Source organism: Acanthisitta chloris, unplaced genomic scaffold (assembly GCF_000695815.1).
Source record: "Acanthisitta chloris isolate BGI_N310 unplaced genomic scaffold, ASM69581v1 scaffold16173, whole genome shotgun sequence".
Lineage (NCBI taxonomy): Eukaryota > Metazoa > Chordata > Aves > Passeriformes > Acanthisittidae > Acanthisitta > Acanthisitta chloris.
Window position 1 is genome coordinate 19,304 of NW_008666709.1, and position 18,146 is coordinate 37,449.

Below are 18,146 nucleotides of genomic sequence, written 5' to 3' on the forward strand. Positions count from 1 at the left end.
GTAAGCTGTATATGAGCTATATATGATCTGGACTTGTTTAGCCTGGAGAAAGATGGGGGATCTTATCAATGCATACAAATATCTTAAGGACAGATGTCAAGAAGATGATACCAGACTCTTCAGTGGTGCCCAGGACAAGGAACAATGGGCACAAATGGAAGCACAGGAAGTTCCATCCAAACATGAAGAAGAACTTCTTTACTCTGAGTGTTACAGAGCACTGGAACAGGCTGCCCAGAGAGGTTGTGGAGTCTCCTTCCTTGAAGATGTTCAAAACCCACCTGGATGTGATCCTGTGCAACCTGCTGTAGGTGGGCCTGCGTTAGCAGAGACGTTGGACTAGGGGTGATCTCCAGATGACCCTTCCAACCCAACCATTCTGTGATTCTGTGACCTTCGTAAATTAATCTTTCCCAGGACATTGTGTGACACAATCATTTCTCCAAAAATTCTCCTTTTATTTTCTGTATTTTTTTAGGTGTGAGTGTTGGTAGTAAAACCTTTTAAATTAGTGACATGACATTTCTCTGGTATCAGACCTACACCCATGAGAAGGCTGTCTTGGTACAGACAAATACATTATGTATAGTAATTGTGCCAGCTGCTCTATCACAGATGAATGCAATTGTTGTGAGGACACTACCATGAAAAAGACAGGAGTTTTCTAGTAATATGTTCTCTAGTCATAATCTAACCATCTTGTGGAACATTAGTTCAGAAAAATTAGCTATTCTGAGACTACACTGTTATAAAACTTATCAGACAATCAAATCTTTGAACCAGTTCAGGTTCAAAACTGGATTTTATATACCCTTTTCTGTTGGAATTACACTGCTGGTATTAAGGATCATGTTTCCTACTTTTTAATGAGGTTTAAATAGTTTGCTATGTAGATTAGAATTTCTTTACTTTTCCAGGAGAAACAGAGTCAACTCCCCCTTAACTACTATGTTAGTAGATTATGATTACATTTGGACAATGTCAAAGACTTTCTAAAGAAAACTTCCAAAGGCCGCTAAGATTTATTTCCTTTTAAGACTAAAAATAATAAATAAAAGAAATTCAGCATATAAGCAAATAAAAGTCCTATCCAAGGACTGGTTTGATTTTCAAAACACAACTCATTTGCAAAACAGTGTTCCTAAGCAGTTTAAAATGTAGACACCATCTTCTCTTTATTCATGGGTTTGCTAAATTAACATAATCCCATGAAAGCAAAATCAATGCTGTAGAGACAATGAACACTTTTTTTAATTAAAAATACATTCCTTCTTAACTTCTGGAAGTTTGAAAATGTAAATATTGAAATCACTGGGAGAATTTTAATTTTTTTTTCAAAATAAGGCTGTGGTTTGTGCTCACAAAGTCTCTTTGAAACAAAAAGGGGGATTTGCTCGAACAGTGTGATCAAAAGTGTCCCCATGTGCCCCAGGTTTACAACCCCCAAACATTTCCAAGGTGAGTGTACATCTCTTTCACTTAATATACAGAGATTATTCTGTATGTATAGAATATGCACATCCCCTGAAAATGTATTTCTGTGTGCTGGTGCTGGAGTCAGGAGTTTGGTATTTATACCTGTCAAGCACAGAGCAAGAGTAACTGAAGACAGAAGGACTACTCACAAATTTACATAAATGCTTAAGGATAAATGTTAACTGAAATAGGGATATCTATTGAGATTAGAGATATGGGACATGGGTTGTAGGCAGTTATCACCACTGCTCCTGCTCCGTGCAGTGGTGATTTGGTAGTGGCCATCAGGCTGGACACATGCTGACTGCCCTGGGTGCTCACTCCCAGAACAAAGGGTGTGACTCGTGGGACAGAGAATGGGGCTGTCTCTAAACACCGCAGAAGAGATATTTAAAGAAATCACAGGACCTGCAAGAAACCAAAATATTGATTGTTTCTTATATTCTTTTTCTCTTGTTTTGTGGAATAATGTTTGTTCATTAAACCCCATATGACTGAACTAAACTGGTAGCTTGATTTTAAATTAGGTGGGAACTGTAGTGGCCTCTAACCCAAGGCTGAGTCAATATATTGCACACACTTGCTGACATTGCTCAGCATTTCTACATTTTGCTTTCCACAGACAAAATGCTCCTCAAACTAACATTCATACTATGCTGTTTGAAGCACATGACTCCGTTCTGTTGCCTGTGGACCAGGAGATGCTGGAGCCACTGCTCTAATAATTCTTCAAAGGATGGCCAGAGGAATCCTAGGTAAGCAGATGTAAATCTGCACTTGCCCAGGAATCCTGTCTAAGGGAAGGACTTGCAGATATGCATTTTACATAAGCATATTACATTTTATGCACATGAAAGAAATGAACATGATGCCAAAAATGCATGGCAGTATTTACTCAATCAGACAGTACCAAGGTAATCAGCAAGTTCAGCATACACCAGTTAGGGGGGCAGTCAGTCTCTGTGCTCTGTTATTTACAGATTCTTCCCTTCCCATGGATTTTTAAAGGAAGCAGCACATTTTAAACTAAATGGTCAGTTGAATGTATATAACTGTTTTCTTTTCTTTTTTTTTTTTTAAGAAAACGTGTTTTAAAGGGACACAATAATTAGTGTGGCTCTGTTGGTCTGTTCAGCTTCTTGCCTGAAGGCACTCGGTACAGAGGAGCTGTGCGAGGGTGGGCAGAACAATCCGGGAAAGGCTGACGCTCTGTGCGTGTTCGGGATCGTTACCGGTAGGTGGAGCTGCCACGTTAGGTGCTGCGGTTTTGTCACTTCTCCCCTCCATCCCCCACCCTTCTCCCCCCCCGCTCCTAATAAGCTGTTTTCTGATATATGTTGGGTACCATAGAGTGAGACTGAGAACAGGAAGCGGAGGCAGAATCAGAGAGGATTCTGGAAAGGTCTCTGTGTTTTCTTTTCCACGGAGAATACAGAAATTGTAATTCATTAGTAAACCTTTGTGGATGGAAATCTGGGCTATTTCAGGAGGAGGCATATAGTACATCATGTTTGAATGCTGGGCTTTGCAGTGATTTTTCCTTCTCTTTCAATCAGGTAAGCTGGCATATCATTTAATTTTACCCATTATAATCATGGCAGTATGATAATCTCCACATTTTGGAATTGGATTGTACCCTCTGGTTTGCTGTTAAGGTAGAGCCAAAGATGGAATGGGGAATTCAAAGCCATTTTGTACTGACTGCTTGTGATGATGGTGTGATTTTTTTCATTCTAACCTTGTTAAATCTGGTATCTGGCCTCTTGTGCTTAACAAGATGTTGTGATGCAGTAGTCTTACTTACAAAATCGGATCATTTTATAATCAAGGTATACTAAATTAATTTGAAGCATTTTATACAAGTGACCTTGTTTTCCTAGGAAGAAAAATCTGGTGATATTTAGACTCAGGAACAGCAGGTCTCATAAGATTCTGAGCATCTCAGACTCTGATGATCCAGGAATAAAATCTATGCTGTTTGTTACTGCTATTTTCAATATCTATATATAGATGGTATTTGAAGAAATTCCCTTATTAGCTAAATTTTGTAAAAGATATATGAGGAAAATTTTTTCCTGTGCCTTTTTTTTTTTTTTGCATGGTTGTGTGTGTGTGTGTATGAGAGAATGGGCTCACCAACTGTTAATTAGCCAGAGGTTCACACCAAATATATAGTTCACATTTTGTCTGTAACATTACTGTCAAGTTTAACATATGCTTCTTAATAGGACTGTTTGAAGGAATCAGCACAAGAATTATATTTCTTCATTTTATTGTCCATTCATCTATTGTCTGCTTCATTGTTATCAGTAACAATTAAAGCTGTCAGTTATTAAAGGTTAAAGGAAAATATCTGTTGAAGATCACCTTGATGTGTGAATTCTTTTTTTAATAGTGGTTCTACAGACACGCATAGACATTAAAAGTATATGTGTTGTCATAGTATTGATTTGGAAATTATTTCCAAAAGAAAGCAGTAGAAGTGAAGAAATGCAAAAAATCCATACAGCAGAATAAGGAGCTCACAGTTTACAAACCACCACCTCAATCCAAACAAGAAAAGGAAGCAAGGTTGGATCTCAGGTGGTAGTCTGAGTAGGAAGTGAGGCCTGTACCTGAAGTAGTGACACAAAACAATTAAGTTTTTAATCAATGTGCCTGTGGTGTCCTTGTGTAACTTCAGAATAAATAATCAGCAATAATAATGGTTTGTTTTAGAAACATATTGTGTTTGTGCTTTCATAATTGATATGTCCAGAAAACAGTTTTGGAAGAAGACTTTTTAACTCTAACAGTTTAATATTTAATATTTGCTCTCTTGCACATCTCCATTTTGGGATGAAAGATTGTTAAAGACAGGAATGTGAGCTGCTGCAGTAATTTGAAGCTTTGTAGCACCTGTTAAACAGATATGTTGTTTATTAGGCCTTGATGTCTATAGAAATTATGCTTGTGTTGTTAGCCTGTTATTTTTCCCTCTAACGAGCAGAAGAGCCCATATTGATTTTCTTAGTGTGTCAATTAAGCTCAGTATTGCAAAATCCTGTTTAGGTAATCCTAGCTGCTAGGAGAGGTTGATGCTTTCAGATTCTGTCAGAGTGGTAGTTTGGCCATTTCCCTTTATTATCAGGTAACCTGGAGTGGGGAAGGATCAAGGGAAAGAAGACAGTATAGAAAGTATGGCTGTTTTAATCAATATACTGCTGACGCATTTTGTGTTTTCACCTCTTTTTCTTCACGGATAGCATTAGATGAGTTAACTTGTACCTTAGAAAGATTAGGCATGGAAAGAAATTTATTTGTCCTCAAAAGAGTAAGAATTTTAGAAAGAAAAACGATAGTGGGGTGTAAGATGAAACTTCCTGCCTTATGATATCCATTTCCTTCTGCTGCTCACATCTCAGCCCAATATAATTTGTTCTCTGTATGCTATGTGCTAATTACATTACTGGAGTCCCACAGCTTTTGATGGATCAGAGAACACCAGATGCTAAGAGTTCTTTGTACATGGCAGGAAAGTTGTGACCTTGCTCTCTAAAATACAAATCTTGGCCCCTTTTACTCATATGCTGTTCTTGATATAAAGTGACAAATGAAAGCAAATTGCTTGAACTCTGCTTCAGTTAAACCTAAGGGGAAATAAATGCAAGTTTCTAATATATGGCACTTCATTTGTTAAGACTGATCTATTTGGTGAACTTTGAAAATGACTAATAAAAATAAATTTTAGGAAGTTACATTTACTCCATTCTTTATTACAAAATTCTAGTTAGAAGTCAGACTCTTAACTTTCAAAATTCTTGTTAGCTTATTTTCCACTCAGTGTAACTCTTCTGTGTTTTTTTAACTTACAGCTGTTAATCAGTAATACATACTGTTGCCATTTCAGGAAACATGGGGTTTTCACCCTCACTTGGCCAAATAAAAGGCTTAAAATATCATAATAAAATTGATGTTCACTGAAATTGACTGCTAATAGAACACATGTACATGCTCTGAGCTGTTGTTTTAGTGAGTCCATCAAATGTGTCAACCCTATAAAATCCATCTATAGGAAACTGCATCCTCTTGGAAAACTAGTGTTTCAACTACCACTCCTGATTAGAAGCTCTGAAGCACATTGCAATTGGCATCTCTCTCTAAGTTTGGTATTGGCCAATAGGACTCCTATAGGACCTTGATACTGGAGCCTATGTCTGCTTTCATCAAAATTTTCTTTATGAGCAGGTGGAATCCTTAGTATAGTACTGTGATAGTGTTATTGCTTCATTTTGCTTGTCTTATGATAAGGTAAAGTAGAGGGAATAGGGATAAGAGCAGCTCAGGCAGGGACTGTATTACTTCGAAATATAAATATAGAGTAGGAACACCATATGCTCTTGAGTAACCATAATGTGTGTGTATTACCACTGTAACCCGAAACAGGAGTAAGCAACTTAAATTCTAGGTCACAAAAGTATCTAGTCTCTCATTTGTTCATTACCCATCCCCAAATTATTTTTTCCCGGTACAAAGAAGCCCCCCAAAATAAACCAACCAACCAGAAAAAAAAACCCTCAAACAAAAAGCACCAGCCAACCCACCCCAAAACTGATTTCAAATTGTTACTAAACATTGTGGTCAGGGGTCTTGCTAACGTCTTCTTACAAAAAAATTACTGTTCACTTAGTCTGTCAACTAAGACATCACAGAATCTGTTTTACAGTGAAAAATGCAAGAAAAAGTTAAAACTTAATTAAAGAGCCTGAGCTTTTATTAGACTCTTTCACATGTACAACCTTAAGGAAAAGGTTATTTATGCTCAGATTTATTATTTGTCTAGTTATTAATTCTTTATTGCTATTGATATTTTTTTTCTACTGAATAGTTTTACTTAGGGCAGTGTAATCATAGAGCTACCATGTGCACAGGTTCCTTTTTCAACCTGGAATTGGTTTTCCTGCTAATTCTTTGCATTCCCGACTCAACCTGCTGGATGTCATATATCCTTATCAAATGCTCACATTTTGAGTATGTGTATATTGACTATATAGTCATTCTGCAGCGAGCCTGGCACATCCCAGATATATTGATTGCATACATGCTGTGCTGTTGAACTACCTGCTCAGCAACTGCTCAGCAGAGCTGATGTTTCACATGGGTTGAAGTTGCTAGATATATATAGTTCAGCTGAAGAGCACATAGAGCTGAATCCCTATCCCTGCAATGCATCAGGCACATCCTCATATTTCTTTGCAGGATTTCCTGAATGAAAGTATGAGGCAGACTGCTAAATCTGAAAAGATGTCACACGTGCCAGCATGGGAAATGGCTGGGAAGATTATCAGCACTATTGGCTCTGTGATCCCCTTTACCATACTCCAGTATAACCAGTTAACAGGAAGATCTTGGGATAGGTGTACAATGCAGGCAATTTCCATTTATAGATTATTTATGCTCAAATAAGACATTGCTTATTTAATTTTAGGCCCCCCTTTTTGATATACAGGGGAGTAGTGTTTATGGTCTTTTAACGTAATTTATTTTAAGAACAATATGAAGTGAGAAACTTTATCTGCTTAACCATAAAATATTATTCTCTATGATTATAGAGATTTCTAGGAAGTTAAAGGTTTGTGATGAAAATCAATACAGAAATGCAGATGAAGAATTAAATGAGGAAATTAATTGTTCACATGAAAAATATTTCCTTTTATGCACGGCAACATAGCTCTATGTAGCCTGACTACTGTATTAATTGAGAAAAAATCTGCCATAATTTCTTATGAATCATGTCCTTTCACTGCCTGGTAGTCCTGGAATAGGAAATTTCCTGAGTATGTAGCCCGAATGTGGGCCCACATGTTCACTTGCACTTTCAGCAAACTTTCATTGCCTTCTCAAAAGGCAGTCACAGAGGACAACTGTGTAAGTGTACCAAGACTTTGCTATAAGATATTTTATCCCTTTTTATTAATATTTGAAATATATGTGCTGCAGTCTTGGAAACGTGAAGGTGGATTCTTCTTTCTCCCACCTAAAAACACAGAGTGGGTTTTTTTTTTCTCAGATGCAATTAACATGATACCAACTTGATGATACCAACATGATTTCCTTGAGCATGGAAATTACTCCACAGTTATAACTGTTAAGAGCCTTTACTTTTGAATGTATATGTGATGGTGCAGTGGTTAAATAGTACAGATCAAGCTGGTAGACTTCAAAATCAGGATATTAAGTCATAGTAATGCAGAAGCCCTATACATTTTAGCAAATTTAACCTAACTCTACAGTGACAATCAAAGCATTTTCCACCACAGATAATTGTTCTTATTTCAATAAATATTTGAGCATTTTTCCCTTGAAAAGCACTCTTTACAGAAAAATAATTCTCTGTGTCCAAACTGTGTCCAAAAATTCAAGTTTCCTGTGATAACCTTTATGTTACAGAGAGCCATTTTAAATGATGACCAAAGGCATACACCTCTGCACTCATGCACCCTATCAGAGAACAAAGCAAATCCCACCCATCACAAACAGCTTTGAATCTGTAAAAAAATTTAGTGTTATTTATAACTTAATAGCACAGTCATCTGTAAAATTTATGACAGATGAAAGCAAAAGTACTAGAGTTTACAGTGAGAAAGGCAATCAATAATGTTATTCTTAGATCTGAGTGGTGTAAACTTGACGACAGAAATAAGCAGATAATCTCAAAAGGGCCCAAGAGTCCAAGGTCAAATTGAACTGAAGGAGGGCAATCCTAATGTTTACTGTCATTCAGATGAAATGTCTAAAGAAAAGCCTGTCACTAATATTTAAAGCCAAAATGTTCATATGAAGAAATATGACCTGAGACAGAAGTTCTGACCAAAAGCAATATAAAAAAAATTCAACCTGTATTATGAAGGAATTTCTTACCTACTGAGTAAAGCTGTGACTGAGAATTAAAGTCTGAAAGGTTTTTACTACCACCAGTTTAAGTTACTTGCCATGTATTTCCTTTCAATGTGCTTTCGGTAGTGTTGTAATAGGAAGGATACTAGAATTGTAGCTGCTATAACACTGGATATCATTTTGTAATGTATATTACTTAAAGCCATAGGCCTTTAATTAGTACAATATTTCATTAATATACTGAAATTTCAACATTACAAAAGATAACTTTTAAGGAGGTGATAGACCTTGTAACTCACAGGCTTTGCACCTCTGGATTTATTATGTGCAGGTAGTGACATGATCAAAGTCATACTTCCATAATCCATTTGGAATACATTCCAAACCTAAGGCTTGATTAAGCTTTACTAGACACTTCCATGATGCCTGAATAAATGCCTTGAAGAAACCCATGTACATTTTTCATATGCTGTGTTAAACCCCATGTATAAAGCACTCTATTTTCATGTTGACTCTCTGTGCATTTTCTCCTTGTGTAGTAACAATCACATTCAGCCAAGAACTGTGTGTAAGCCTCTCAGACAGAAGTTTCAATTTTTTCCCTTTCAGTTTCCTAGACAACGGTCAAATTCTAAATACAGTCCATTAATCTTGTGCTATACAAAGATTATTCTTTCATATTTTGTATTGATTAGCTTCTGAGGCATAGTAAAACTAGGAGAGTAAGTGTTCCAGCTGCATTGTTATTAATGTCAGTTAATTTTCTCAGTTTAGTCTGTTATTTCTCCTTAGGTTCACAAGCAATGTTTTCTGTTGAAAATACATTTTCATACATTTCTCCAGAAACATATAGAATAGAGAATTACTTTACAAACAGAGCTTTCTGATTTTTTCACAAAGCAAAATCAATGCTGCTATGTATTTTGATATTCTAACTGATGTTTTATTGTAACTTGTTTAGCACATTCACGGTGGATATAGGTGTATACGCCAGTGTTTCAGTGGTCAGTACATTTAAATTTTGAGTACATGAAATACTAGGAATTAGTTGAATCTGGACAATTAATTTTGTGGATAACTATGTTTCTTGTTAATCTAAAACTGGGTTAATATTTTTATTATTGCTTAACACATATGTCCATATGGCTGCCCATGATTTCTCTTCATTGCATTTGCTTCTAATGTGAGATTTCACTTAGCTGAAGCCATCACTGGCATATTGTCCTATAATGGTTTTTAAAACAATATCTAATTTTGAACCACCCCATTTCTTTCTTTTCCAGTTTATCATTACATTGAAAGGGAGATCAAGTGCACAAGGATATCGATTGAAACTGTTACTGAAGCAATATCATGTCTCAGAATTTGAAAGATATTCTAACCAGTCTTAAAATAAATGCTGATGCCATATATGCTCAGACTTGAGGAAAGAGCCCCACAGGAAAGAATATATGTACTCTGTCCATCAGGAATCCCCTCTGACTAGGCCTGAGATTTTACCTATGATTCACTCTTGGAAGATGAATCAAAATAATGTACCCTAAATAAAAATTATTTTGGTCAACATGATATCAGCCAGAATAAGTCTCCATCATCACTTTCAGCTACAGTAAAACTGTATAATCTGGATGCACCTATGAAAATTGCTGGTATTGGGGTGAGAACCAAAGACATTATAAACCTCACAGAGTATTTTTTTAGTGCATTGAAAATATATGCTTTATACAGAAAAAAATTCAAAAAACTATATGAGATTAGTTATTAATTTAAATCCTGTAATGAAATTACACTGACATGGCCTAGGCCTATTATAAATTCAGGACAAGGAGCTCAAAATTCAGCCAACCTCCTTCCAAGTTTTGCTGTGACTACCACTGATACTACTATACTATCCTGATGCATAGAGATGGAATAGAGGTGATAGGGTTACATGTGAAGAAAGGTTCTCTGCCTTGTGCTTTAATTAAAAATACAGATTTATTGAAATTACCTGCACTACTAGTGTTATTAACAATTTTCACATTAAAGATGAATTCCTCAGCGCTTTGGAAACTGGCAAATATTTTACAACTGGATAGAAGTTACCCTTTCTTTTTTGAAAGTAAATGTCATATGAATGCTTAGTATTAGTGATTACTCTTTTATTAGGAAGATATAGAATCCCTTTCATATTATTTTGAAACTTGCAAGCAACAACAGTTAAACGTTTTGCTGTATCTGACCATGAGATCAGATTTCAGCCACAATGCTGCTTCAGAGGCAGAATCCAGATGCACCCGATAGGCAAAGGGATGGGGAAGTCCTCTGCGTACCCCCAGGGAAAGCTGCATTCAGTGTAAAATATACATTGGTGGATAAGTATCATTGGTGGCAGAGTCATGATCCCCTGAGGTTATCACTGGAGACACAGCTTTCAGATGTCTTCAGTGGAGCCTCTCCAATAGTGACTCACCACTGTAAGTGCTGAATCAGTGCCTTACTCAAGATGACCAGGGCATTGAATGAATTTGCTGTTAGCAATCATTGGAATGACTTTACATTATTAAATAACTGGAAGTTCTAATTGTGGTACCACTTACTCTATCTTTGGGAAAATGCAATTCTAGACTAGTACTACATAAATTCTTGGTTAGTTTTTGAAACATGTTTTCTGCAAAAGTACTTGGAGATCTGTCTTTAAAAACAAGAGGAGCAGTGGTCTAATAGAAAGTTTTCACTTTTTGTTTTCCCACCTTCGGTGTTCTCTTTGGCCTGAGCTGTGTCTACTGAGACTTCCTTTATTTTATCTACAGAGTTTCTACAGTGGCTACTCATTCTCTCTCTATGTGGATGAACGTATTACTAAGGGCTGCTTTGACAGGAGCTGAGACCTAAGAGAGAGGGATGTCTTCTTTTCTTCTCTAGGAGTAAAACCAAAATAACAACACCAAAAAGTACAAAAAAGCCAGAAATCTATCTAGATGAGATATCCAAATAAGTATAAATGTCTCAAAGACAGCTCATCTCAATCTCAAAGGCTGAAGACTAAAGTTTGTAAGATGTAAGTAGACTATTTAAATTTAATGAAATAGATACTCAAATTAAAGGCTGAGGAAGCCACAGCCAACCTTTTGTCAGCTCTTGTAATGATGCAATCTTTAAAATGAAGAACCTGAAGATACTGTCTTTTCCTGATATCACATTACTTGACATGAAAGAAAAATTTTGTTACACAAAGAAAAACACTACTACCAACATTTTCTAAGATAAAACCCCATATTTTCATGCATATATAGAGTTAATTAACTTTTATTCCTGGTTAAAGACAGTAAATCCAGTGGGGAGTAATGATACACTGTACAGGTCCCCAGGTGACAGATGAGAACACTCGTGTTAGCCTGGGCACCTGTTTATTAAAGACTCCACTAGTCATGCAATAATCTCAACAGGACCCATTTCCCCCTTGTAGTTAAAGTATGCAAAATAGAATTTTTGAAACTCATATGTATTCCTAAATGTGCATTTTGTCTGTGTTAGGTTTTGTGGAATAACCCATTTTCCATCCTGCTTTCCTACCTCTCTCTGCTCATAGGTTGGAAAAATATGTCCATGTGAATATATAGACTTATCTTGGTCTACTGCAATTCATTTTGAGAAGCTTTGGACACAGGAACAAAGAATGAGAGATTCTTGATGAAACTTCAGTCTTGAAGAAGGTTCAGGTCCCAAGAAGAAACCTTTCATACCAATTCCATTTTCTGCTAGAAATGCAGCCTTTTTATTTCCACGTTAGCAAAAGATACAGAGGCTAAATTCTGAGATTTGGCATTTCTTAGAAAAAGAAAGGTAAGACTATCTTTTCTTCTCAGCCAAAAATAATGCTTCACTTCATAAGATGGCCATTTGATATAGCACTATAGATCTTCACTAAAATATCACTGGAAAAATGAAATTAGCACCTTTAATGAGGTCTAGATGTAGAAATTTGTTACATATATTGTACCTATTTTGCATTAAAATGTAAGGATTTTTAATATTTGAAGGTATTTGCTAAATATCAAGTACTGTATTCCAACTAGGTTGATGGGCTAAGAAAGAGTCTTTTCCTGTTAAACTCTGTATGGTTTTCATATGTCCTTCTTCAGGTTTCTCCAATACTTCAGGTATTGACACTTGCTCTCTTTTCACACCTTCTCAGAGGCAACTTACAGTGTTAAAGAAAACATAAGGCAAGGCAGGCCTGCATTTAAAGAATTCATAAAGGTTTGGTCAATTTTTATAAATAAATTGGTCTGATGATTTATTTTGGGAGTTCTACAATTTGCAGGTACATATCTGAGGAATCCAAGTTCATTTCTTTCCATAACCTATTTTTAATTACTCCAGTTTACTAGATACAGTTGGCCTTGATGTAAGAATCTTAATCCACTACTTGCCACTCCTAGGCAGGAGGAGAAAAGAAACAAATTCATTTAAAAGCAAATGTTGCAGTGAGGTAGAGGGAAAAAAAGAGATGACTGTGGAATGGCAATGGGCACAAACAGGCAAATTAGTCAGGGGAAAGACTATCCATAGCAATGTCTGGTGAGAGAGATGATATTCTGTCCAATGATATTCTCCCAAGAAGCAGCTTCTGGATCGTTCAGACAGGTCTGAAATTGCTTTCCAGTCTCTAATCTAGTCTGTTTTGAGTGTTTTCACATCTGCCTAGTCTTTCACCAGTCAGACTAAACCTCATGTAATATATTCTACCCAGATTTCCAAACTCTTGCAGTGTTTTCTTTTGCTGAGGTGGGAGTTCTTAAGATTTAGTTGATGTGCTTTCACACCTTATTGCAAGTCATTACTGAGGACATTAAATAAAATTGTATGTAATATCCCTGAAGCACCTGAAGTATTTTCTGCATTTACTGTTCTTTGGCAAGGTTTCAGCCAATGTGAACTACCACTTCATAGTCAGCCATTTGTTACTACCCCATTCTAAATAATTTTAAAGCAACTTTATATTTAGGAATATTTCTGTGACATACCCTTATTAGTTGATTTTATATTCTCATAATAAGTAAGTATTTTTGTCCTCTGTGATTTATTAATTTTATTAATAAATACCTGGTGGTGATTTCGTTATTTTTATTTTGAATAGTTACATAACACTAATGCCTATAGGCTACTGAGGCTGACTGTACAAATACAGACAAAAATTATAGTCATTGCTGCAGATAAATTATAGTCTAAAGAAAATGACACAATGGATGAATAGTAAATGTTGGATGGAATGGAAGAAAGGAAAATAAATCCAATGTATTAGTCAGTGAGGACCTGTAAACTCAAATGATCATAGTTTAAATTAGTAGACTACACTTTAAAGGAGAGGCAGGTTCTGTCCAGGTGCTAAATGCTGGAGGCTGTTTTCAGCTTTCAGGAAATCACTCCTTTCCTTGAAATATCTACTTTTATGAAACCAGCTTTCATAGATTCTTTGCCTTAGGACCCGTGGATAGTTCCGACTGGATGTCTCTTTAGATATCTCAAATAATCTGCAGTGCATTGCATTTACCACTGTGAACTAGAGCAGTGACATTTTGGGTCTTTTTTTTTTTTTCTGGAATTCTGTTTCTTATTCAAATATTTTTAAAACAATAAAAAATAGGGTAAATATACTAGGAAAACAAGGTAAATGTCAGTTATGAAAAGATAACTTTAACCCCAAATATTTCAAAGCACTTCAGCAGATAAGGGGATTGATTTTTCTTCATGAAATTAGTCTGAACACAAATGCCATGAGAAATGTCAATAAAAATATTTCATTTTAGGTCATCTTCACGACAAACCTTTATGCATCCCTTTTTTTTAAGAACAAATTAAAGGCAGCGTTTCCCAATTTGGAATTTGATCAGAGCATAGTAACTTAAAACATAACTTATCTGCATTTCCAGAAAACCAATACCTGAATTTTGCAAAGCAACTTCCCAAATACTAAGAGAGGGAGTTCAGATGACTCATTTCGTTAGACTGTCCCTGGATGCACTCTCTCAGTACACATTGCTTCCTCAGGACAGTGATGCTTTGAATTGAGGTAATTTTCTGATGATGTCAGCATACAACAGCTGCACTTTTTACTTCTAAACTGTGGAAAGTAATCCCTAACTGATGCTGAGGTGGTGCCACTAGTCTGGTTGTTTCTGCCTCTCCTGACTTGGGAGTCTCACCTTTTTGATTTGAGCAAATAGCTTTACTTCAACTGAGACAGCTAGTCTTGTTAACACTAGCGGTTTAGAGCAGAGTTTTTAATCCAGGGTTTAACGTCTGAGAGGCTATTGCAGGGCTTGTCACAGAGCAAGATATTCCCAAATTACAGCCTCTCAAATAAAAGATTAGCATAAGAAAATTATCATAGCTGGTCATTTTACAGTTTCCATTTGCTATCCTTGCACTTACTCCAGCCCTAATCAACTGCATGTTTGTGTGACAGTGTTTCAGTTTTGATGGAATGAAAAGCTCAGTAGTCAGCTTTTTCATGGTTTTAGCAGGAAAATAATTCTCATGCCAGTTCTCTAAAGGCCAAAAAAACCCCAACCAACCACAAAAAATAAACCACTGCAAGGTTTGCTACTTCTCCACCTTGAAAATTTTTACTATGTCATGCAAAATGTGAACTGCCTGTTAGATAACCTGATTATTTTAATAAATAATCGTAGTATTCACCTCATTCTTACACTGTTACTTTCACTTTTCCGATTTGCCCTATTTAAGAGATCATAAAAACGGGTACCTTCAGGCCACTTCTTCTGGCTTTTCGAGAGGCACAGAAAAATTAATTTTACATCATTAGCACAGATATTTCACTTACTTTCTGACTCTTCTTCTGTGTAAATGGTGAGAAGATAATTATATTAAAAAGTAAAATTTAGCAAGTTATCCATGGACATAATATAATTAGCTGAAATATGTATAAAATTAAGAATATATGGATATTGTTTATTGCTCAAGCTTATTATTTAAAGAAGGGACTGAAGGAAACTGGAGAAGGATTTATGGAATACAATGCTAAATTACAAGTAAATGGATTTATTTGGCAAAAAAGCATGTCTTTAATAAATTGGGTCTTATTTTTCCTAATGAAACTTATTGAATTTCAGACCATTATACATATAGTATTTTTGAGACTATTCCTTTAAATATTGCTTTTAAATGAAAGTTATTCTGAATTATTAGATATACAGTCCTGGCAGTTTAGTTACATGATAACATATGGTTTTTAAATCAGTAAAGGAAGGAGAGGGAAGTTTACTAGCAAACAAGTGTTTAATTATTCAAGGATTGCTAAGAGCTGTGTTCAGGGCTCAATATAGGGAACAGAAGAACTTTTGTTTCATTGTTCTATTAAATTACTGCATGTGTATCAACAGTAATCAAATACATATTTCTGTGTTGTTCTACTAAGCTTTATAATCTGAATGAAAACGCTTGGGGCGTATTTAGTTTAGGAAAAACCTTCTTATGTAATAGCAGCAGCCAGAAAAGATATAACTGCACTAGACAGTACTAGAGGCAGGTCTCAAGTAATGTTTCCAACTTGTCAAGAAAACTCTTTAAAAGCCTGGTTTTTTGTCTGTCTGAGAAACACAGTGAAACCCTAAGTCTGCTAATACTTTCTCCAGTCATTCACTGGCCCCTTTGTGGACTTCTAGCAATACAAATACATATATTTCAAGTGAGATCAAAGTATTTTGTTATAGCATTCATACCTGTAACTGTTAATGGATGAAAAGCAGCCTAACCAAATGCACTGAACTATAAAGACAAGACAGATGCGCTGATGGCTCTGTTTGGGTACACCTCTTGAGACTAGTTTCATAGAAAAGGCATCTAGGTCAAGAAGTTGAATGACGGACCTGTAACGTATGGAATAAAGGAATGAATTCTTCAGAAAGGCCAAAGGGAAACCTCAAAAATCTTAGTTTATTAATCCTGCATGGGAAAAACCAGTAATCAAAGGACTGTAGACTGTATCCAGAGAATGAATGTGCTTTTAATTCTGAAATAAAGGACAAGTTTGAGTTCAGGATCCTTATAACTGAGAGTTCCTAAAAGAAAGGAATCAGCAAAGGCTTCCATCTTGAACAAAGTAAAAGTTAGTAGCAGAAGTTTCAGTATATCAACATGTGGTAAGGTTGCCTGCTGCAGACTCTGGCTGGCTTTTCAATCTGTTTTTCCATTTATACTGCCTCTGTACCTTCAGGCCCTCCAGGATCTCTGTCATTCTATGCATTACATTTCCTCACAGTTCTCCAGGACATTTCTTGAGAGTTTCCTTTATCTCTACATTACATTATATTTAATTTATGAATTTATGGTCATGTACCTTTGTTCTGATCGTGTATTGCTTAGCTGCTTGGTGCTATAATCTACAGACTAAATTATTTCCATGGGCTCAGTGCTGGTCTTACACACCAATGCTGTGCTGTGAACCCGCACCAGAGATAAAGACTTGAGGTGGCACAGGAACAGGTTTACCCACCATGTCATTTAATTGGTAATTCAGATTTAGGAGTATGTAGTTTTGTTTATTTCCTCCAGTTTCCTGCAGTAGATTTTTCAAGCACGTTTTAACATCCCCCTCTATCTTCGTACATCTAATTTCATAAGATCATTACTGTAGCACTTTGTGTGTCTGTGTGTGTGTGTGTTCTACAGACTCCTTTAGACAGGCAAGAAGCTTTAGGAGAAAGACTACTGAATGAGTGCAAATGAATAGAATATTATGTCTCAAATCTAGATGAGGCTACTTCAGGAAACAGATATTGCAAATTCATGAAGTAACATAGGGAAGGTTACATGGCTTCATGCATAGAAGGCATAATTAGAACTCATTAGTTAAACTTACTCTTAAAATTGGTTTTCATAATTAAAATTTTTACAACACTATGCCACAAACTCTTACCACGTAAGCATCAAGTAAGGCTGTAATTTCTTAACTATGGCACTGCTCCTTAACTGGATCTGCCTTCCCTCTGCCATTCTCTGCCTCCAGCTATTCAAACTTCTCCACTGTTCTGTACAGTGCATCAATTTAAGTAACTGGTCCTGCTGCAGAAGGACTTGGAAGAGAGAAAATAACACTACTTTTAGCTGATGCACTGCAGGGCTTCATAAAGAGACCTGCTGTACAGTGGAGAGTTTGGTGCAGAGAGCAGGAAAAGCAGCAGGGACTACATTATTCAGCACCAGCACTGAAGACATTCACAGGGAACCAGAGTCTTAGATTTCAAACTAGATTAATTCTGAAATAATGCTATGACATTTGCCTTGCAAAAAATCAGAAACAGCAGCTTTTCCTACATAGTCCTGATTGTACATCCCATGTCCTTTTACTTAAAAGGCCTATGGTTTTGATACACAGCTCACAGACATTCAATAAATGCAACCTAACCTGCTTTGGTATCTAACATTAACCTTCACCACAGTTAACTGTCAGTAAGAAAGAATTATGCTTGTTCCTCCTCTAATTCAGTTGCTATCATTTAAACAGCACCAATTCTGCAAAGCCTTTTTTGTTTAATGAAAGCATTTATGTATGTAAAATTGTATTCCTGATAGTTGAAAAAAATATGGGGAGATAAAATGTATTAAGTAGTAAAATACAGGTTTACAATTTTCAAGAGTATTTCACAGAATATGCATTTATACTTGCTATTAAAAAAATAAAAAAGCTATTCTGTTAAACACTCATATCAGCAGTTTGCTCTAACTGGCAGAATCTAAGGACATAGACAAACCAGTGTTTGTGGGCAGAAATACTGTCTTTTTCTGGA

At 36.0% G+C, this 18,146-nt stretch overlaps 1 protein-coding gene across 1 annotated transcript in view; it reads left to right on the forward strand.

Moving 5' to 3' along the window:
- Positions 1-2,814: 2,814 nt before the first annotated feature.
- LOC103799898 (sodium channel protein type 2 subunit alpha-like) overlaps positions 2,815-18,146 on the forward strand; it is a gene marked incomplete at its 3' end in the record, with an annotated part of 66,724 nt that continues 51,392 nt past the window's right edge. The window contains exon 1 of the mRNA XM_009072251.1: positions 2,815-3,032. The remainder of the gene's footprint in view (positions 3,033-18,146) is intronic.